Source organism: Podarcis muralis, chromosome 14 (assembly GCF_964188315.1).
Source record: "Podarcis muralis chromosome 14, rPodMur119.hap1.1, whole genome shotgun sequence".
NCBI classification, from domain to species: Eukaryota; Metazoa; Chordata; class Lepidosauria; order Squamata; family Lacertidae; genus Podarcis; species Podarcis muralis.
This window is the reverse complement of record NC_135668.1, coordinates 24,710,211-24,733,013: the sequence shown is the minus strand read 5'-3', so window position 1 is coordinate 24,733,013 and position 22,803 is coordinate 24,710,211. Positions and strand designations below refer to the sequence as shown.

Genomic DNA, 22,803 nt, shown 5'->3' with positions numbered 1-22,803 from the left:
GGGGGTTCTATCATAGAGGGGGAGGGTGGGAAGCTGGCTGAAAAATCATTGAAGAGTGGGATTTGGTGTCAAGATGCCCTCTTTGCATGTCTCCTTCACCCCAACCTGTTTTTATTGGGAGAAAGCTGCAGTATGTGTATGCGCAAACCCTAGGGCTTCTCTAGAGTTATCTACTACAGACTGAGCAAAGGTGATACCTGTAGCACTGTAATCATCAAATATTTTCATATAGTAATTTTATATAGGGATAAGATAATCTGTCCATTTCAATTTCTTATTTTTCAGCTCTCAAATTCAGTTATCCACATTTCCATGTGATTTTTTTATAAAAAGGCTTCGTGAAAATTCACTAGATTTTTTGTGAAAATTTCTCCTCACATGCACATATTTTTTTTGCATGCAGTTTTACCTTAAATATACATTTTCACTAATATAATGCATGGCTTATGTTATTTTCAGCCATTTATTCACTTCTAGGCACACTTTATGCCAGTATACACATTTTTGTACATGTTATGCAGCTGGAAAACTTCTGTGCAAATTTCGAAGGACAGCTGTGTTTCAGTTTGCATATTGTTTTGGAAAGTACAAATTAGGTAGGTTTACCTTGACATGCAAACTGAATCAGGTTTATACCCCATCTCTAATTTGCAGCTTACTCTGTTTCTCCTTTCATATTCCTTGTTCATATCCCTTTCATATTCCTTGTTCAGAGATGAACCATTGCTCAGCTGGAGAACATCTGCCTTGAATGCTTTGATCCCTGGCATTCCCAGGTATGGGTGAATGAGGCCCTGGTCTGAAACCCTGGACAGCAGCTGCCAGTCAGAGTAAACAATACTGAGCCAGATGAACTGATGGTCTGATAAGGTGGCTTCCTATGTTCCTCTGGCCTCTTCTGTCCCCTTGCTTTGTCATGATCTTCCCTCTGGTCAAAATTTCTAGATGGTAACTTCTTTGAAGCAGGGAATTGTCTAGGGTTCTGAACATTATTATTTCTACTACTACTACTAATCTAATCAATTGATCATTTCCCCTTGCGGTTGTGTCCCACAATATTCTCAATAAAGAAATAGCAAGGAAGAATTAATTGCTAAGACCCTTTTGGAAACCAACCTCTGCCATCAAAGTGTAGCGGTGAGCAAAGCAGCGAAAGAAACTCAGTGTTGCTTCCCACACTGACTATTCAAGACCATAAGCCGCAGTTAACTCTGTAGCCTCAGCAGTTCACCCCTTTGAATTCTGATATCTTAGCCATGTTGGCTGGTAATAGAAAGCCTTCTGATTTTCCACAGAGAAGCATTAGATACTGTTGCCGGAGGTCAATATAGTTCTGACCCCACTTCTTACTCCGACGCACCTCCCGATGACCTCAAAGGGAGTTCTGAGCGCCGTTGTAGAGGCAGCTCCTAATGTAAGTACTGATATGGTTAACTAGGGCTGCCGGATCAGGATTTCAAAAATCAGGCACACCGCCGAGTCAAAAGTGCCTGGCGAGCGAGGTTCAATAGCGCTGGACCAATCTGAATGGGAAGCATCTGTTCTGAATAGTGGCACAGCTCTAGAATTAGAGGCAGCCCTTGAAGGGAAGGCACCTTTGGCCAGTCTTTGCAAGGGCTGTATCAGTGTTTTTCTTGCACACTCAAATTAGCAAGCGGGCTGTGCGCTTGTGGAATCCGTTGGGGCATCCTGACTGTGCGGAACTGTGCTGTTCTTTGACTATTACTGGTAGTTTGTTGAGGAGTGGGGTGGGGGGAATCAATTCACCCAAACAAAAGTCTCATTGAATGCGAGAAATTAGGAGAAAGGCGCTTCTCCCGTTACAAAGCAGAGGACATATCGTGAAGTTCATGTCCTTCAGAGGCGTCCCTTAATATAGTAGGAGTTTAGTACTTTTTAAAAGCCAATGGCAGGCATCCAACGCTTCTCTCTTGGAGCTGTGAAGTTGTCTAGGAGAACTTTGCTGCCCTTCTGGCTATGCAAGAGGTAGACGGGAAACTTGACCAGACATTCTGTTGTAAGCAACATGGCAGGGCCATGGCGTGGTGCTCTCCGGCTGACGGCCAATTACTCCCTCAAACACTGGGGCCCACTTCACTTTCGAATGAGAGGTTTTGCCACACTTGCCGCGGCAAACCCCTTGCCTTGCATCAGGTCACAATTCCTTGTTTCTGAGTTTTATTACATCGCGGCCTGCCCCACTCTCCTGCAAGGACCAAGTTCTGAAATCCATGTCTACAAAGGCTAGGAATTAAATAAGTGACATGTGGCTTCTTTCGCATTAGTGGCAATGCTCTTTCTTTCTTTCTTTCTAAGCCGTATTGGGAAATATGTGATGAATTGTTTTAACGATAAACAACTGCCTAGATGAAATACCTATTTTAAAGTTTTGCCTGAATGATTTTTTTTGGTCACAGCCGATGGTTGAAAGAAATGAACTTACAGCACAAGTCCCCTTCACTTCAATGGGGATTACTTGGAAATAAGACACATTGAGCTCAGCCTTGTTTATTTCTAAGTACAAATGCATAGGATTTTCATGTTCCTTACAGGATAGAAATTAAGTAAAGTCACCTTTAAATTGAGATGCTCCATTTCTTTATTTTTCAATGAATCCGGGGACACTTTTCAACTTCCTACTAAATAAATGGATTTTGTCAGGGGACTGATTTGTAAATCTGGGGACTGCCCCCGGGAAATGGGGACGTCTGGTAACCTTATCCTATACAGTGTATTCACCTTACTTAGGAGTGAGCTCTTTTGAGTTCATTGAGGCTGATGCAGCAGTATAAACGCATGAGATCTATATTGCTGTAGAACAGCATCTTAGAATATTATTAATCTGCTTTTAATTATGAGTATTGTCTCCTCTCACAATAGAATTATGGTGACGGAAAAGAACAAAAAACACACACATAGGGATTCTTCTAAAAACTGCCTATTATGGAGCTTCTGCAAATAATTTAAAGGGGATGCATTTGATTTAGAAGCCAGACTCTTGTCTGTACTGCGCAGTAGGATAGATAGCAAAATTGTTTTCTCTTACTTACTGGGCATCAGCAAAGTTAATTTTTCAGCCCCCTTTGTAACAAGAAAATGCAAGTGGAATTTATATGACATGAATAGGGGAATGCCTGATATTAAAGCAGTAGTTGCTATGTTTGTTCTAGTATAATAAGAATAATAAGAAATATACCATGCAAGGTTTTTTGAATGTAATCAAGTAGAAGGAGAAGGAGGTGTAAGAAGAAAATTTAACACAGAATTGAATTGCGGACAAACTCATCATTTGGTCATTTAAAAATGTTATTTCAAGAAACTGTTTCTGAAGGGTTGTGCTGTACCAATAACTGCATTAGGGAATGGATCCTTGAACACACAACAGCTACCCATTGATTTCTTATTTGCTCCTATTGGATAAAGTTATAAGGATCGGGACCTTACCATTAAACTTCTATTGATTTATTTTTATAGCGTTAGCATCTGAGTCAATAATTCAAATAATCAACTGCTGTGATTTCTTTTTGGTAAATAGCATTTAAAATTGCACCTGAAAGAGTTTTTATCAGGTTCCCAAACTCCTGTTTTCCAAGTATAAGCTTACTTCTGTCTGTTTCCTCTAGTCTAACAACTTTTTCTAAATGCATGAGATGTTTACTCCACACCTTACATTTTACAGCAAATATTTCAGCTTTCTAAAACAACTTTGTCAGGAGTAATAAAAAGAAGCACACATACAAACATATATGTAGTTATTTTTCTGTCATCCAGTTACCTCTTTCCCTGCTTGTATTTATTAAATAAACCTAAATTGCAGCTTAAAAATAGTTTTGTAATCTGAAATCAAGATCTTAGTAAGTAGATTTCAATAACCTAGTTAATTTGTTTTAATTTGGGGCTTCTCTATCTTCATGGAAACAGAAATATAGCAGCTAATTTCATCTGCTTATATCTGATTTAATTGTGTGTACTTGGATGGATTAAGTTTCCAGTTAATTGTAGGAATTCAGAATGCTGTAGTAGAGGGAGATTTAAACTAAAACAATAATTAACTACCTTAGATAATTCTAAAATATTCATATTAACTTCAAATTTGGTGCTTTATAAATTACTGATATCTATTTACCACATTCAAACTGTCACCCCCCAAAAAACCCTGAGAACTTTAATCATATATTAACATTATCAGTGAACAGTTTGTTTTAGGATATAATTATTTTTTCTCCCTAGAAGTGCTGTTGTATTATGATGAAAACGATTTTTCATATTGTAAAAACATGGTAATATAATAACAGATGAAGGTCAGTTGCATCAGTAAAGGGAAAAATTAAATACCCAGAATTTTTCATACAGTTTTGGGTTTTGCACATAAAAATTATTATGGCTTACTTCTATGACATTCTTCCTATGTGTGCTTAAAATATAAAGATTATATTTGGACTGGGGTTTTTATAGAATGTTTTCAAAATTGTTGATTATAAGGTAAAATGAAGATTTCCTTTCCCTTTCAAACATTTGCCAGTACCCAAACCAAAACTTTTCTTTCTTCATACATAATCTAAATATTAATAGAGTAGAACAAGTATACATTTCTGGTGAAACTTAATATCTCCAGGATCTATTGATATCAACAGAATTAAAGTCCAGAAGAAAGTCATTGATGAACTTGTTTTTAAAAATTCACACACACCCTGGGGAAAAAACCCCCAAGCGTTTAGTGAGATAATATTTTAAAAATAATTCTGCATTGGATAAAAAGGTGGGCTTCTTTTTCTTCTTTGTTACTGTTATGTCTCAAAAAATATCTCTTGCTAGTGACCTGAAAGTTAGCCTCTTTTTTCCCTAACAGATTCCTAAGTGATTGTGATATTTTATCACAGGATCTTATTTAAAGTATTGGGAAAACTAGGTGGTGAAGATAGAATTGTAACAAGCTGCTTGCTTGATTCATCCCAACTAAACAAAACTCATTAGGACATCTATAATGTCCATTAGGGGATAATTTCCTGAGACAACAACAACAGCAGCAACAACAAAGGTTTTTCTTTTGTTGATTAATTCACTGCCAGATCTGCATGCTTCCCTTTTACTCTCCCAAATTGCAATGTTCTCCCTTCTCGAACGTTTCATCCGCAGCCACTCTCAGATTAAGATATAAAGTCCTAGAGTCATAAAGCTTTGTAACAAGCCTTCCCCGCTCAACCCCGCCGTCTACAACAGCCTGAGACTAAACTTTCCCGCAAAGTAGGGGTGCTCCCCCCCACTAAACATGTAATTAGTATAATTAATAATTATTCCCTAATTGAAACACAGGTTAACAAACTTCCATAACGCTGAGAGGTAAAAAGGGGAGGAAAATGGCATTCATTCACCCTGAGTGTTTTTAAGCCTATAAAAGTCTTCAAAAGACCTCAAGATATCAAGCAATCTTTTATCCAACTAAACCTACCCCCCACCTTCATTCTTACACATACTTAAATACCCACTATGCTCACAGCTTGGAAAAAAAGAAGAAAAGCCTTAATGGATCACTGGTTTTAACTAAAAGAGGATAGGTACGTGCCTCGTATAAGTGGTCTCAAGCCTTTTTTTTCTCCTTGTGGTATTAATAATTTTCATCAAACGAAAACAAAGGCATCTTAGCAGCGCAGGCGGCAGAGCTTTCGAGAAAGCTCCCATTAACATAGCTTTTATTTCCAAGCACAAACATTTCAAACAATTATGCTGGTGCCCACTGCGCCGGTTACTAAAACGAGTCTTCAGGTATTCCTCTCTGGCAGAAAGAGGCAGAAAGAAATTTGGGTAGCTTTTGAAGGGAAGGAGCCAGGGCCCTGATCCTGTCCATGCTCTATTCCTCCCAGCCTACTCATTTGTGTAAAGGTTTGTGAGAAATTTCATCACTTGGGAGTGAAAGGGAATTAAGGAACAGAGTAAATGGCAATGGGGCAATTTGTTTATTTATCTGGAATGAGACCCTGACAGTGCATTAATTTTGATTGCATGTTCAGGAATCACATTGTCACATATAGAACAAAAATACGTGGTCATCCTGATTCCTTTCCTCAATAAAATATAGCCTTGTCATTAGAATATTTAATGATTCAGTGGTTTACTTACAGTAACCAGACTGCTACATTTAGATAAAATCAGGTTAAAATTAAACCACAGTATGATATTTTACTAATTTATCAACACTCTTTTAAAAGTTATTCTTGTTAAAATTCAATTTTCAAAGAACAAGCTGTTATTAAAAATTAAAGGTTTGTCACCTGCAAGCACCTGAATTTTACATTTTCTGTGTTTTCATATATGTAGATCCATACCAGTGCAAATATAGCACATCATAGTGTGAACAGTCTGAAAGGCTGAGTTTAATCACTTCTATTACAAAATTCAATAGGCTGAATCTAAGTAAGTTATTCTCAGAGTAGACCCTCTGAATTGAATGGATGTGACTAACATATGTCTATCTGTTTCTACTCTGAGTAGAACTTACAACAACCTTCTATTTCTTAGGTGTGCTTGCTTTTAAAACTGTAAACTGAACTATTGTAAAGAGAAGGCTTTTCTTCAACTGTTTAAAGGGGGCTCCATAAAACAAATTTCAGCGGAATATCATAAACCAAAGTTCCAGTTCTTTATACCTCTTTCCAGTGTCTGGTGTGTGTTTTTTTGTACAGCTCTTGCTACCTCAATTGCAAAGACTGTCATCATCTAATATCTTTAGCAATTACTTTGAAATTGCTGTTATTACCTTTTGTCTATCTGTGAAAAATTATGATATTGATATTTGAGTTTAAGTTTGAGAAGTTTTGCTTGAATGCTTGCTCTTTTTAAGGGGGGGGGGGGTTGAAAGAGGAGCAAAATGATTTTATTAACCAGAATGGGAGGAAGATGTAATTAAATTGCAAACGCTCCCATTTTGGTTTCAGCTGATTTTGTGCCAGGACAGTTAGTGTGGCAGTTCAACAACTTTGACTGTACAGACTGTTAGCTGACATGCAGGGCTGTGTTAAATCAGTACCTAAATTTTGGAACTGTCTTCAAATGTGGGGGCACATAGTTATATCCCAGAGTGCTTCCCAACAAACCTTTTTGGTTTCTTTAATAAGACAGCATTTATTAACCTAATATGTAAGCAAGTAAAGTTGATTTAGCATGTGGGTGACACTAGAACCCATGGATTTAAGGTAGTTTGGGACCAGGGCTTTCTATGAAATAAACAACCCGGGTTGTGAATTTAACATCAGCTATAATATTTGTTCTTCCACAGTGTGCTTTACTTATTCAAAAAAGGACGACCGCTGGCTTAACTGATTTCAGGATTAGAGTTGAAAGCAACATTCTCTACCTGTCTCTCATTTATATACACAAGTCTTGTTCTGTGGAGAGAAACATTCTCATTTGCACAACTTACTTGAATATGGGTTTATTTCTATTTATTTCTACTACTTAAGTTCTATGAAAAACATAAGGCTTAATTTATTTCAGAATCAGAGCATAAATTAACTATATCTCTTTGCGTCTCATTCATCTACATGAGACAGGTTTTAGCGGGGAGGAGAGCAAATCTCATTCGGACATCTTGCATGAATATCGGAACAGTGTCTATGACTCCAGACTTGAAAAGTCCATGGCCCATAATATATAGGGGTGCCCTTTCCTTACAATGCTCTGACAAATTGTCAAGTCCACCTCAACTTGTAATTGCATATTCAGGAAGACCGAAGAGCTATCTTTTCCCTGACCCTCACGCTGAAAACAGACAAGGACACTGAGAGATACAGGCAGCTTCCATATATATATGACACCTGTCTGGTTGTTGCTGCTTCTTAAAGAAAAAGAGAAAAAAAAATAAGGAAAAAGCAAGGGATACCATGTTCAATTGCAAGTGATCCCTGGAGCGATGGCTTGGCTTCTTTCCATTCTTTCAAGAGTGCCACTTGGAGTTTTAAATTGTGCCTTCAAAAACCATTTATAAGTGTTTGCACACAAGTTCTACAATCAACATTCTGGGGCGGGGGGAAAAGTCACCTCCCCAATAGGACTAACATTGTACAAATAAGAATAAGAATAAAAACAAGAAGACAGAAATTGCCCCGCAAAGGTGAAAACCGACTTCTTACAGCAGCATTAACCTGCAGCACACAAGGCAGTAGCAGAATAATAATAATAGTAATGAAAACCTCTCTACATTTAAACACTCAAGAAAGAAGCAAAGAGCATAGATGGATCATGTCAAGAACTAGCAGAATATCTAATTAAATGGCAACAGTTGGAATCGGTTGCTCTGGGTATTTTCTTTTTTTTTTAAATTAAAAAACATTTCCCTTTTCTTCTCAAGGAACTTGTTTTTATTTTCTAACCTTTTTAAAGGATGAACTATCATTCCTCAAAGAAGCACTTGTGGATCAGAGAAAAGAGAATCACATTTAATAAAAGAAAACTATCAGTAGATTCTCCTTTTAAATGCACTTGAAAAGAGGGCATACTTTACAGAGGTTCTGGTTGTGATCCCGTCATTTTTTCTTGAAAAATGTTTTCACTGAATTCCATCAGATTTACTTCCAAGTAAATAACTGTGGGTTTGCAGCTTCAGTGTCCCAGTATACAAACAGAACACAAATTCCCTTTGTGTTCTATAAGAAGGGATTTGATTGGCAACTATGTGTGGTTTACCTACATACCTGTCCATGTTTGCCCAACACTATGCTCTGTCTTTCTGTCTTTCTTTCTGTCTGTCTGTTAGAGATGGGCAAACTTGTCAGTTTTGGTTCCTCTTAGTTTCTCATTTTTCCAGTCAAGTCCAGTTCTCCACATTTCCACAAAAAAGGACATGTGACAATTCATCAGCAAATTTCTTCTAATGTACACATTCATATGCTGTTTTGCCTAATGGACACGTTTGCAAAGCAATTTTCTCTGATATTATTTTGAATGTTGTTTCTACTAATATATGCATTTTAAGCACACTTTATCCAAATACTTGGCTAAAGAACTGCACCGCAAAATTCAGAGAAGTGCAAATTTTGAACCATGATTGGTTTCATATATTGTTTGGGAAACTGCAAATTTGGTAGCTTTGCCTCAAAATGAGATATGAATTTTCCACATCCTACCATATATCTATCTATCTCTCCTACCAATAAATTTTACAGGAAAGGTCTACAAAGGAATGAAATTATATTCTCTTGTCCCATTTCTCTGCACAGTTCAAAAATGAATTTGTGAGTGCCAAGAAACAGTCCATTCCTTGAGAAGTTTAATTAATTTATAACCTAAATAAATAATCTTAATTATCTACTGTCGGCTATGTTAAAGGAAGCTTACAAATACCAAACACTGTAATACGCCATAACTTTTTTTTAAAAAAAGATCTTTGTAGACACTTTAAATACTAAGGTCGTAATCTGCTGGGAAGTTCTGCCATGCAAAACTCATTGAAATAAGAAGGAGAATTAGATGCAAGAGCACTGTAGGCTTCTTGTACCTCTTCTCTACATATCATTGGTGACTGAAGAGGAGAGAAGCAAATCATAACATACAGCACAGATGATCAGAGGCAACACCTATTGATTTTAATGGAGCTGGGTCAGAAACAGATTTGGCTTCCAACACAAAAGGTTGATTTGGGCATAGACAGAAGGTTCTGCTTTGGGGAACCAGGTACATTCTTTCAGACACCACACAGTGCTGGTTTCTTGCTGGCCTATATGCCTGACAGGGACAGTATTGTGACCATTCCTAATTATTGGTTTCCTGTGGTGAACACAGGGTGTTCCCTAGAAAATATCACTTGATTTTGGAGGGGAAGATTCCTCCAAAACATTCGGGAATCCAGGAAACCTTGAGCTCAGGTATGTACATGCCTTCCAGATATGCTCAAATACATATATGTATTTGCTGTAAACGATGATTCTAAAACAACTTTAAATGCCCCTTCCTTACTACCAATCATCTGCTCTTGCAAATGTCCCTGCTAAGATTTACATGTTTGCATAGCCATAGACAACAACCTAGTACTTTTTCACTTTCTGAGAGAGAGAGAGAGAGAGAGAGACAGACAGACAGACAGACAGACAGACAGACAGACAAAAGTTAATTGCAAGAGGGATATAGTTCCCTGGAGTTCCAGTGACAGAATCCTAAAAAATGTCAAATCCGCTCCCCATCTGAGGCAAATGTTCATAAATACTACTAATTTCTACAAGCCAAGGACCTGGATTCTTAACCTACCATTTCTCATTTGTAATGACTACTGTTCCTTATATCACCACCCCACACATCTTTGAAGACTACTGTGAAAACTATGTAATGAAGGCAGGGGGGCGGGAACACTGCCGTCTCTAAAATGGGCTGATATGCTTTGTTAATCAAAGAAATTTCTTTTCACCTTCTATCAGGGTTAGATTAGGATGGCTGTGATGACGGGGCACAGCAATTGTCAGAGAAGCAAAGTCAAAATTAATGACCAACAGAATCAACTTCCTTTTGTGGTTGATTTCCAGCCAGCCGCATCACCATATAAAAGAGCTATCAAAGGAAGGGATCCATTAATTATTAACTCAGAACAGCTTCAGTAAAACCATCCTTAAACCTCCATTGACATCTTCCTGACAGGCTCATAATCTCTCGAAAAGTTGTTGCTACGAGTTGCTTTTTTGCCTCCATGTGTCGTCATTCCTAGCTCGAACGGTCGCAAGTCCTGGAGGATGTCTCAGCAGCGTCTCTCTGAACACATGGGACCAATGACCATTTCTTGAAAGACATCTGTGCGGAACATTTTTACATCAGAATTCCCTGCATAATTCCCTGTATAACTCTCTTTCAGCTGTCAACATAATAGAGCTGTCAACAGCCTAATTGTAAGATACAACATGTAAAGGGGGGGGGGCACCCATCCAACCGAGGGGTGGTGGAGAGAAAGGGGGGGAGAGAGAGACGTATGTGGAAAGTAACACAACTCAACTGTCATTTTCATAAAGACTAGCCCAACCTGTGGCTAAACCATTTAAACCTCCCATTTAAACCTCCAGTTTAATCCCTGGATTTCTCAGTGTAGGTTGGATCAAACTAAAAAATAAAAAATAAAACCAGCAATCGACAAAAGATAGAAGCTTCAAGGCACCCAGAGCATTGAACACACCTGCCACATAAGCCTGTCTGTTATTGCTTTTCTTATGTCACTGACTTAAAGGGATTCGTTGCTCCCTTGCATTCTGGTTTTTAACTCTTTGACAACTTTATGGCCTCTCCCCTTCTTCCAATTCACTGCTCTCCCAACAGATTACATTCCTGATTCAACACAATATCTATCTATCTATCATCCATCTATCTATCTATCTATCTATCATCTATCTATCTATCTATCTATCTATCTATCTATCTATCTATCTATCATCTATCTATCTATCTATCATCATCTATCCATTGACATGCAATTTCTTTTAACAAACATTTGGACTGAAAAAGTAAAAAGATGAAGCTGTTGGAATTCTTAAAAAAAAACAAAAACAATTTAAGACAGGTCAAAAATATCCCCCTCTCTACATGAAAAAGCTAAACAGTTAATGATGATGATTTCCATTATTTGAAAGGCTCAGTAGAATAGTACACAAAATGCCTTGGATTACTTAAAAATATATATGTTTGGAATAAAATATATCACGACGAAAATGAACGTTTGCAAAAGTCCACCATGGAGTCAACTGGCCGTTCTAGTAATCAAATGCCTTTTGCTTTTTAAAAGTTTCCCACCAACTATTAGATGCTCTGCAATCTATTTCTCGCATTTCTCAAAGGAGACTCGGAACAAAACAAACCACCAAATGTAACAGGTTTCTACTTTCTATTACTTACTGCTTTAAAGAGCGAGAGAGGGAGAGAGAGAGAGAAACGTTAATATCTCTTATGTTAAAAAGAGGCTTTTCTTTTTTTCATTTGGAATAATTACAAGATGGATAACAATACCACACTCTGTGTCCAGAAAGATGGAAAGGTCGACTTGATGTCTCAATGCAACGAAGTCTTTCCTTCTTGAAAATAGTATTCAACCTCCTGAATTTTCTATTTAGCTATTGCCAAAGAGCTTAAAAAATAAAAATAAAATAAAATAAATTTTAAAAATCAGATTTTGATTCTTAAAACTTTATTCTGACCCCTCAAAAAGCTACACAAAAACCATTTGGGTTACTGATTCCCGTTTAAAGTCTTGACTTATCAATAAAGGCCCACTGGCAACATTTCAACCCGAAAACAAAAAGTTGCACAAGTTACTAGCTAATTACTATTAGTTGTTGCTGGGGTGGGGGAGAGAAGTTGGGGAAAAAGAAACCCAGATGAATTTATACAGCATGTAATTGCTCTACGGCAGTTTAGTAACATTCCACCCTGCTCTTTCTCAGATTTCCCCCCCTCAATTTAGCTTTGTTTGGCTTTTGTTTCCTACCTTTGCTGGCCTGTCACCTGCTCCATTAAAAGCTGTAAATTTGTGCAGATGCTCCTGATCATTCTATGTTTGCATCAGTGTGAAACCTTAAAAATGTTCTTTGGCTTTAGAAATGTGGGTTAATATAATAGCTACTTGAAGCAAGGGGACAGCGGCAACTTGCGTGTCTATAGTTGTCCTTATTTAGGCCTGTCCACAATTTTGTTTGTTCCTTGCCATTCACGGCAGCTGGACTCTGACCTTCAAGTTCTTTCCACCCCCCCTAAGTATTCTTTTCAGATTCCAAGTTCTTTCCTTCTTACCCTCCCACTGACACCATCCTATTCAAAAGTGGAGATAACTTTATTCATCTACACATCATTGTATCAAATTCAATAGGCAAAAGGCTTCGACGTTCTCCAGAACTGGACAGGCTGGTAATGTCTTCATTCCACACACACACACACACCCCAGCCCCCATGCAAAAAGGATTCTTTAAAATTTGAGCCTTAAAAAAAAAAAAGGAGTTCTAAATGTTGTTTATCAGATTTAATTTTCCATCATCTTCTTGGGATAGAACGATTGCTAATGTATCACTTGCGATGATTCCCAACAAAGCAAGATAAGACATACTCATGTATCTGGAACTATAGAATGGGACCATGTTAATCTAGGGTACATGGGTGTTGAAACATTTCTGCCCAGGTTTATATATTACAAGGAGAAAAGGGCTCTTTCCTAAAAAGGAGCGGGGAAATGTGCCGTCTTTTGGCTGATTTCCCCTCTCGTACAGCTTGCAAGGCAGAATTCAAATGAAGTTGCTCGGGGACTTATCTTCTGTGGGTGGGGGTGGAGAACCTAATCTTCACTCCATGTTTGTTGATTACAGCCAAGAATTATAGAAGAGGCCGATTATGTCAGCATGCATTTTCTGCCAGTGACGTAACAAAATTCCAGATCCTAGAACTAATTGAGAGGGCTCACTTAAATGCTAATGACATCAAAATCTATTGATGCAGAGGCGACTCCAGCTGAGATGCATCTGACTGTCTCCCTCTTCATTCAAATCTCTCCCTGTTTTTCTTTTCCAAACTTTCATCAGACCATGGGCAGCTTGCGGAAGAAATGTAGCTGATTCCCTTAAAAAGAAGAAGCAAAAACTGAACACTTTGTGACACTTCTTATGCAATTATGAACACGGGCCCATCTAAACAAAGACTATGCCCAGTGTTGTTGTCCTCTGCCCCTTCCCATTCCTGATTTAACTGTCACCCTACAATATCAAGATTAGTGAAGCTATGCAGACCTTAAATTCATTCCCTCATTTTTCGATCAGCTAAGATGACAGATGGAGAAACCTGAAAAGGTGAATTAGCAAAGAAATAGGAACATCTGACATCCTGAAAGCAGCTGATCGCAGGGGAGCGTTTCAATCTGTGAATTAGAAATAAATAAATAAAGGAAAGTGGTGGTGGTGGGGAAATAATGTAAAATCAAACCCTCATCCCATACGAGGTATTTCCTGCAATAGGCTCTAGAAGTTTATGTAGAGGGAATAGAGAGCAGTGGCAGGGATTTGTGTGTTTCAAAAGGGAGAAGTTTATACATTAGTGCAGCAAGTTGCAAAACACTGTTGATATTCAAATGTTTATTGTGTAAAATCTGGGATAAGCTTCAGCATGAGAGAGCCTTTAAGTGCCTACAACTATTGCTAATTCCCCTCAGCATTGAGTCAGACACAAAAGCCTTAATCCAATTCCACTCCCCACCCCACCCCAAAGGGCCTACGCTATTTTCTCTCACATAAACTAACAACACTATCCCATCCCACTGCAAGAGTGGTCAAAGAAAAAGGGGCTCTGTGTTTATACTTCAACCAACACTTTGTGTTTCTTGGCTAAGTATGGCGAGAAACTTTTAAGTGGAACCCGAGGCCCCCACGCCACCTTTAGAAAGAAAAATCAGCCTTCAAAGATAGAAGGCGAGCAAAAAGGTTGAGACGACGTCACCCCTCTTCTCTATCACTATCTATGTAAAGAAATTGATTGTTTGAGCCAAGACATTCTTGCAGATATTATTTTTTGAGGGTAGTGCAAGGCGGACCTCTAAACTGCAGTTTCCTTCTGGACCCTCTCTATTCCTTCCTACACAGATGGTCCTTTAAAAAAACCAATCCGTGTATTTATTTATTTGGCAGATTTGCATACTGCTCCCCAGTCAAAAGCTATCGACATCATGCAAAATGATAAACTTAGATGAAATATAAAAGATACAGAGCCAATAAACTGGAAAAAGATGGGTTGGATCTAGGTAAGTCCTATACTGAGTCAAGCAAAAATTCATGATCCTAAGTTAGCCATGTCTAATACTTTCAATGGGTCTACTCTGAGAAGACTAGCATTGCTTACAACCCAATAAAACTGACTCTACAATTAATATTCCATAAAATGACCGGGTAAAATTTCAGGAAAAACTGTCTTAAACAAAAATGTCCAATATCAAGATGCTAGGTACTTGTTCAGCTGGTAACTAATTCCAGAGGGCTGGAGCTGCAACACTAAATGCCCAGTACCTACTACCAACAAAGTACACAGCAGTCTCAGCAGTACCCCTTCTAAGGAGTGCAGTTGCTGGGCAGCATATATGGTATGAGGCAGTGTACTGATGTTGTATGTATGAAACTCTGAAAAAAGTTGTCTGGACAATATCAAAATAGATAAAAGGAACGTAATTGGTATAGAACATATTTTCAGATACCATATGTCATGGGAGTTTGATCCATATATGAATTTTATTTTAGGTGACAACATGGCATAACGACAATAATGTGAATCAGACCCGTGGCTAGGGATGTCAGGGAATCCCATCAGAAGGAACGGGAGCAGAGATTGCTGCCATTCGCCTGTTCTTTGGAGGTCATGGATGGAAATCACCCAAGTGACTACGAGCAGTATTCACACTATCTCACTGTCTTTTAGTGTGCAAGTCTTAAGAAGATAATTACATTATTTTCTGCATTGTCTTTGATGTTTCCCTTCCATTGCAATGGGCTGAAATTGATTGTGTAAATAAGAATGTAAGGTGAGCCTGCTGGATCAAGCCAAAGACTCATCTAATCCAACATCCTGTTCTCACAGTGGCCAACGAGATGCCTATGGGAAACCTGCAAGCAGGACATGACTCATCTGGATAGCTCAGTTGGCTAGAGCATGGTACTGATAATGACAAGGTTGCAGGTTCGATCCCCATATGGGACAGCTGCATATTTCTGCATTGCAGGGGGTTGGGCGAGATGATCCTCAGGGTCCCTTCCAACTCTAAAAAGGTAAAGGTAAAGGGATCCCTGACCATTAGGTCCAGTCGTGGCCGACTCTGGGGTTGTGGTGCTCATCTCACTTTATTGGCCGAGGGAGCCGGCGTACAGCTTCCAGGACATGTGGCCAGCATGACTAAGCCGCTTCTGGCGAACCAGAGCAGTGCATGGAAACGCCGTTTACCTTCCCACCGGAGCGGTACCTATTTATCTACTTGCACTTTGACATGCTTTCGAACTGCTAGGTTGGCAGGAGCAGGGACCGAGCAACGGGAGCTCACCCCGTCGTGGGGATTTGAACCGCCGACCTTCTGATTGGCAAGTCCTAGGCTTTGTGGTTTAACCCACAGCGCCAACTCTATGATTCTATAAATATCACTCTCCCCTGCTGTGGTTTCCAGCAGCTAGTATTCAGGAGCATTACTGCCTCCAGCCATGGGGGAAGAGCATTAGCCACCATGGCTAGTAGCCATTGATAGCTTTAATATGCCATGAGTTTGCCTAATGCCATTTAAAGCCATCCGAGATGGTGCATCACTGCCTCTTGTGGTGATGCTGGGAGGTGCAATACAATAACACATGGAGACCCACAGGGTTCTCATCCTTGTTTTAGAGTTTTAATTTTCACAATGAAAAGAATTCTGAGATGTCAGGGACCGTGTTGAGGAGGGCTGTACTGAGGAGGAATGGTGGAAGCCTCCCCCTCCCCCTGCTCCAGATCAGGCTCCTGAATCTTCCCAGGTACAGGAGGACAGTATAGATTTGGAACAGTGGTTTGCAGAGGGACATAGTTCAGAAGGCAGAAGCTGGGAAGTACTGGATGGGGAACAGCTAGGAGGAGAACTGGGAGAGAGAGAGTTAACAGACTCACTGTCGCTGGAAAGCGTTCATCCGCTCAGCCCAAGGTCAAGAAGAGCAGGTAAGGTGGCAGCACAGAAAGCACAGTGGTTGCGAGATCGGTTGCAAGAGGCGGAAGTGATAGGGTGACTGGGGAGGAAGTGGGTGGAACCCTTAATTGGGACCACCTTAATTCCGAGGAATGGATTCTTTGTTCTCTTGCTGTGATCATTAAAATTTCTAACTGGTCAGATACTCCTTTCTCTTTGTTCTGCTTATCTATTGCCAAAGGGAGGGGGGAGGAAGAAGCCGAGCCCTTGAAGCCTGACATCAGAACACAAATACTGACTTCCATGATGGCCGAAGAGGATTAGCAACACATTCCTAGGCATGGCTACTCAGAAGTCAGGCCTAAGGGTTTAATGGGACTTCCTACCTAGAAAGTATGTTTAGGACTGTAGTCTTAATTTTAAGGACTATCAGTCATCATACCAAGGTATTACTTGGGCCCATGTAGTGACTAGGACATGCTGCTGTGTAATGGAATTAGAATCAGGTTATATTTTAGCACCATATTATCTGTAGAGTCCACCAGAAGTGAACTAAAGTAGAGCCCTGGTACATTAGGGCTGCCTAACCAAATATCCTTTTTCTCACAGTGGTCAACCATATGCCTATGGGCAGCTCACAAGCGCCTGAGAGCAACTGTGCTCACCCCACTTGTGATTCCCAGCAACTGATGTTCAGAGTAATATTTCTTCTGACAGTGGAGGTGGAATTTAGGCATAATGGCTAGTAGCCACCGATAACCATATCCTCTGTGAATGTGTCCAATCCTCTATTAAAGCCATACAAGTTGGTGGCCATCACCATATCATGTAGTATAATGAGATAAAACCCAGAATCTGGGAATCTGGGATCTACTGGGAGATCTCTGGTTGGTTTGCAATAGACCAACACTAGCAACAGCAAAATGACATTTCTCACCTAAATTAGGCTGTTGCAATGAAGAAAGTTGGACTTTCCGTGTGCAAGGTCTGTGAGCTTCGTTCAGTTCTGATGCTGGAAACAAATCCTTAGGTTCAGAAAATGTTCAGAGGTGCCATGTTAGTGTTCAGAGGTGTCATGTTAGTTAATTCTCAATTATCAGGGCTGTGTACAGATGCCTAATTTGCCCTGTGGGTCTCCAGGGTTTCAAGTAGGTAGGTATTTTTCCTAGCCCTACCTGGAGATCAAAGCTGGGATTTTTTGCATGCAGAATACAGTATGTGCTCTATCACTGAAATGCAGCTCAATAAATATGATAGGAATATCTATATATAAAAGGTGAAGGACCCCTGGACGGTTACGTCCAGTCAAAGGAGACTATGGAGTTGCGGTGCTCATCTCACTTTCAGGCTGAGAGACCTGGCGTTCGTCCACAGACAGCTTTCCGGGTCATGTGGCCAACATGACTAAACCACTTCTGGTGCAACGGAACACCGTGACAGAAGCCAGAGCGCATGGAAAAGCCCTTTACCTTCCTGATACATCGGTACCTATTTATCTACTTGCACTGGTGTGCTTTCGAACTGCTAAGTTGGCAGGAGCTGGGACAGAACAATGGGAGCTCACCCCGTTGTGGGGATTCGAACCGCTGACCTTCTGATCAGCAAGCCCAAGGGGCTCAGTGGTTTAGACAACAGCGCCACCCGTGTCCCTAGGATACTGCCTATAGGAATATAGGACACTGCCACCAATAGTCAGACCACTGGTTTGGATAGCTCAGTAGTTCTCTAGGGTTTCAGATGGGTATTTCTCTGCCTTACCTAGAGATACCAGGAGTTGAAACTGGGAACTACTGCATGCAGAGCATGAGTTACACTACTGAACAATTGTGTCTAGTTACTAGGGTAGTTACCATTGTTTTCCAATGGGATTTATTTTGGTATTCACCTCCTTCTTTAATTATTAAAATTAGTTTAAAGATTTTAAAGTAATAATTATCATGAAATGAAATTAGATATTAAGATTAATAACTCATTAATTAGTCAATTTTCGCATACCTCCATATTTCGTGTGTCTCACTTTCCTATTCTGCAATGGTGGGAGTGGAAATTGACATAACACACTCTACCCACAGCAGAAATTGGATATTTAAAATTAGCAACTCTTTAATTAGTCAGTTTTGACTGTAATACCATATTCATGAAACAAATATGGAAGTAACATTTTCTAATTTGGCCACTGTTGAAATAACAGCTGATACAAATATGAATCCTATTTCCTTTCTTGTTTTACTTTACTAACTTTGAACTTCATATTGCCAGGATCTCCAGCAATCGCCTAAGCCAGGGACATACAGTGTGGGGTCCACTAGGTTTTCTTGGATCACAACTCCTACTAGCCCTAGCCACTGTGACCAATGGTTAGGGATGATGGGATCTGTAGTCCAATAATATGTGAAGTGCTGGCTATCCTTGCCCTAAGATATCACAACACTTAAATTAATGTGGAACAGGAAGCACATTGACCTTCAATAGCTCTCTATGACATCAGCTCAGCTCAGCGAATGGCAGCAGGAGGCAGGACAGGCAGTGGTTGAACGATGGTATTGCAAAAATGGGAATGATGAGCAGGACTCCCAGGAATGAAGTTTGATCTCACAGATGATTTATTGATTGGCTAGGGACGCGGGTGGCGCAGGGACGCGGGTGGCGCTGAGGGTTAAACCACAGAGCCTAGGAATTGCCGATCAGAAGGTCGGCGGTTCAAATCCCTGCGACGGGGTGAGCTCCCGTTGCTCGGTCCCTGCTCCTGCCAACCTATCAGTTCGAAAGCACATCAAAGTGCAAGTAGATAAATAGGTACCACTCCGGCGGGAAGGTAAATGGCATTTCCGTGTGCTGCTCTGGTTCGCCAGAAGCGGCTTAGTCATGCTGGCCACATAAAGCCAATAAAGCGAGATGAGCGCCGCAACCCCAGAGTTGGCCACAACTTGACCTAATGGTCAGGGGTCTCTTTACCTTTACCTTTAGCAAGATACCAGTTTGGTAAATACTATCAGCTGGTATATACTGAGAAGATATAGCTGATAATAATGCTGAATGAAGAGGACTCTGCTAGGATGAAAAAAGAGTAAGACAACAAAAAGCTCCTGTATTAGCTGTGTTTCTATTTGGGCTGTGCTGAAACCTGTTTCTGCAGTTTCTCAAAAGTTATCTTTCCCCCTTTCCCTCCCTCATTCTCGAATTTATTTTGGATTGCTTCAGAATTTTGGTTGAGCTTATTTGGTTGTTGCAAAGTGGTCATGGGCAGTGGGTATATATGTTTCTTTCTACTGGCCATTTCTCCAGCACTCCACAGTCTCCCTGACTGCCCATGCATCCTGAACTGAAAGTCCCACAGGATCAGCTATCTCACAGCATCGTCCCCTGAGCTTCAATTGATGCATGAAGAGCCAGCGAAGACTGACTACCAGACACCTATTGGTGAACTTGCTGATTTTGTTTTTAAGGGAAATTCTTCCTTTTACCTTTTGAAGAAGAAGAAAGCTTTCCCCACCGATACCTTGAAAAGTAAATAAAACTTTGCTTAAAAACAATGAGCACGGGTGCACAGCAAGCAGCCTCCCCATTTCTCATGCTTTCAATCAATCAATCAATCAATCAATCAATTGGTCAGTCAATCAATCAATCAATCAATCAATCAATCAATCAATTTATTATGGTCAATAGGCCAGAAATAAAAAGCATGTGGTACATAAGAATCTCAGAGCAACAGAAGAACAAACATATAGAACTACAATAATCTTAAATTGGTCCCTGAAGATGGTCCTTCCAGTTCCAGTTCTGTTTTCTACCAATAGGAATTTTGCCACTTCCTGAGATACCAGTACCTTTGGATTTTTATATTCTATCAGATATTTAACAGAAAACTGAACTGACTATGCCATTAATTTATTCAGTAAAGGGCCAGTCATTGGCTGCCAAACCTCAGTACAGAAATTACAGAACAGAAGGACATGCTCTATAGATTCTGCCTCCTGGTTGTTATAGGGGCATAAGTCATGCTGAGGAAGTTAGGGATGTTTTCAGGAAAGGCAAGCATCTGGGAAGGCTGCACAATGCAGACAGCCAGAGTTTTGAATTGTAGAATGAAACAAACAACACATATAAACACTCCTTGGCTACCTTGGAAGTAATGCAAGATCAACAAAAACCTTGCACCCAACTCATGAGAATCGCACCATTTCCCTCTCCCCTTTAATAATTTTCAAATGCAATTTTAGGTCATGTTCATGGTCTAAAGTACATTTAAACCACATGACCTCTCACAATGAAGCTTAGAAACTGTAGGGTGGCTTGGTGTTTCCCTCCCCCCCAGAAAAAATGTCAATGATGGGAATTTTAGCTCTGTGAGGGGAATAGGGGGCTCCTAACAACTCTCAGCACCTGTAACAAACTACAGTTCTCTGGTTGGTTCAGGGGAAGCAATGACTGCTTAAAGTGGTATCATGGTGCTTTAAGTGTATGGTGTGAATCTGGCCTTTTATTAATTGATGGAGAGCGGTTGGGGGGAGGGAAACTGGGAGAAATTTTCCGCACTGTGCTAATTTCTATGGACTTTCTAAAGACGTTGAAAAGAAACAGATTTGGCTAAATGTACCGTTCTTCAAATCCCCTCCTGTTTCCCTCCCTCAAACTAAGCAATGCAAATTAGATTATATTGCATGTTCGCAAACATGTGACAAAGTTCAATGCCTCACCTCCCCATCCAGAATATATATTTTTCTTTCTCTCCTTCGCTCTCTTCCCTCCAAGCCTCCTGTGAATAAATCTTTTCTCGTGGGGGGATTCATTCCTAGCACATCATCTTGGATGGCGGTATTGCATTGAAATAAATTATAAGAGTGATATTTTCTTTGACTGACACGTCGCCCAGTGTAGTTAACAACTTTAATTATCCTTGTCATTTCCAGAATGAGCAGGGAAGAAATGTACAAAATCAACAGAAGCGTGTCAGCTGGTTATTAGTTACCGAGAAGTCTTTCTTTTATCTGCTTTCTCTCAGGTAGAAACCATTCTTCCTATTAAATAGAGAACTAGTTCAAAAACTTAGGCATGTCACTGTCTGCATGAGATGTAATTGCTCCCCTGCCTCCCCCCCCCTTTTCCTGCAATTTTCTTTTTACTAACTTTTACATTTCTCTTTGCATCACATCCCTTTGGTGCAAATACCACCTGTGATGGTAGGGCAGAAGGCAAGTTCTACACTGGGTGCAGCGACAGGCAAGAGTAGGTGGAGCCAGAACCAATGACTGTCCATAGTCTATGAAGCTCAATCACAGGAGACAGTGGTGGCTGTCAATTTGGATGGTTTTAAAGATGACTGAGCAAATTAATCAAAGACAAGGCTATCTAGCTTCTACCTCCACCGCCAGAGAGGCATTATGTCTTTGAATACCAGTTGATACACATTCAAAGTGTTGGTGTTGATCTTGAAAGCCCTAAATAGCCTCGGTCCAGTATACCTGAAGGAGCGTCTCCACCCCCATCGTTCTGCCCAGACACTGAGGTCCAGCGCTGAGGGCCTTCTGGTGGTTCCTCCACTGCGAGAAGCCAAGTTACAGGGAACCAGGCAGAGGGCCTTCTCGGTAGTGGCACCTACCCTGTGGAACGCCCTCCCACCAGATGTCAAAGAGAAAAACAACTACCAGACTTTTAGAAGACATCTGAAGGCAGCCCTGTTTAGGGAAGCTTTTAATGTTTAATAGATTATTGTATTTTAATATTCTGTTGAAAGCCACCCAGAGTGGCTGGGGAAACCCAGCCAGATGAGCGGGGTATAAAATTTTATTATTATTATTATTATTATTATTATTATTATTATTATTATTATTGCTCAGATCCTGCCGGAGGGTTTCCCATAGGCATCTGGGTGGCCACTGAGAGAGGTGAAAAAGGTAAAAGGTAAAGGACCCCTGGATGGTTAAGTCCAGACAAAGGTGACTATGGGGTGTGGCGCTTGTCTCGCCTTCAGGCCTAGGGAGCCGGCATTTGTCCACAGACAGCTTTCCGGGTCATGTGGCCAGCATGACTAAACTGCTTCTGGCACAACAGAACACCATGATGGAAACCAGAGCACACGGAAATGCCGTTTACCTTCTTGCCGCAGCTATTTATCTTCTCACACTGTGTGTGCTTTCGAACTGCTAGGTTGGCAGGAGCTGGGACAAAGCAACGGG

At 40.2% G+C, this 22,803-nt stretch overlaps 1 long non-coding RNA gene across 2 annotated transcripts in view; it reads right to left on the bottom strand.

The window, feature by feature from the left end:
• The window catches only part of LOC114584491 (uncharacterized), a 126,461-nt gene extending 113,802 nt beyond the window's left edge, over positions 1-12,659 (bottom strand). Inside the window, exons 1-2 of one of the 2 annotated variants that reach the window (XR_003703664.2) lie at positions 12,449-12,659; positions 11,971-12,088 (exon numbers count right to left, since the gene is read on the bottom strand). This is a non-coding gene — a long non-coding RNA (uncharacterized LOC114584491). The remainder of the gene's footprint in view (positions 1-11,970; positions 12,089-12,448) is intronic. The other variant, XR_003703665.2, reaches the window with a different exon arrangement.
• Between the last annotated feature and the right edge of the window lie 10,144 nt (positions 12,660-22,803).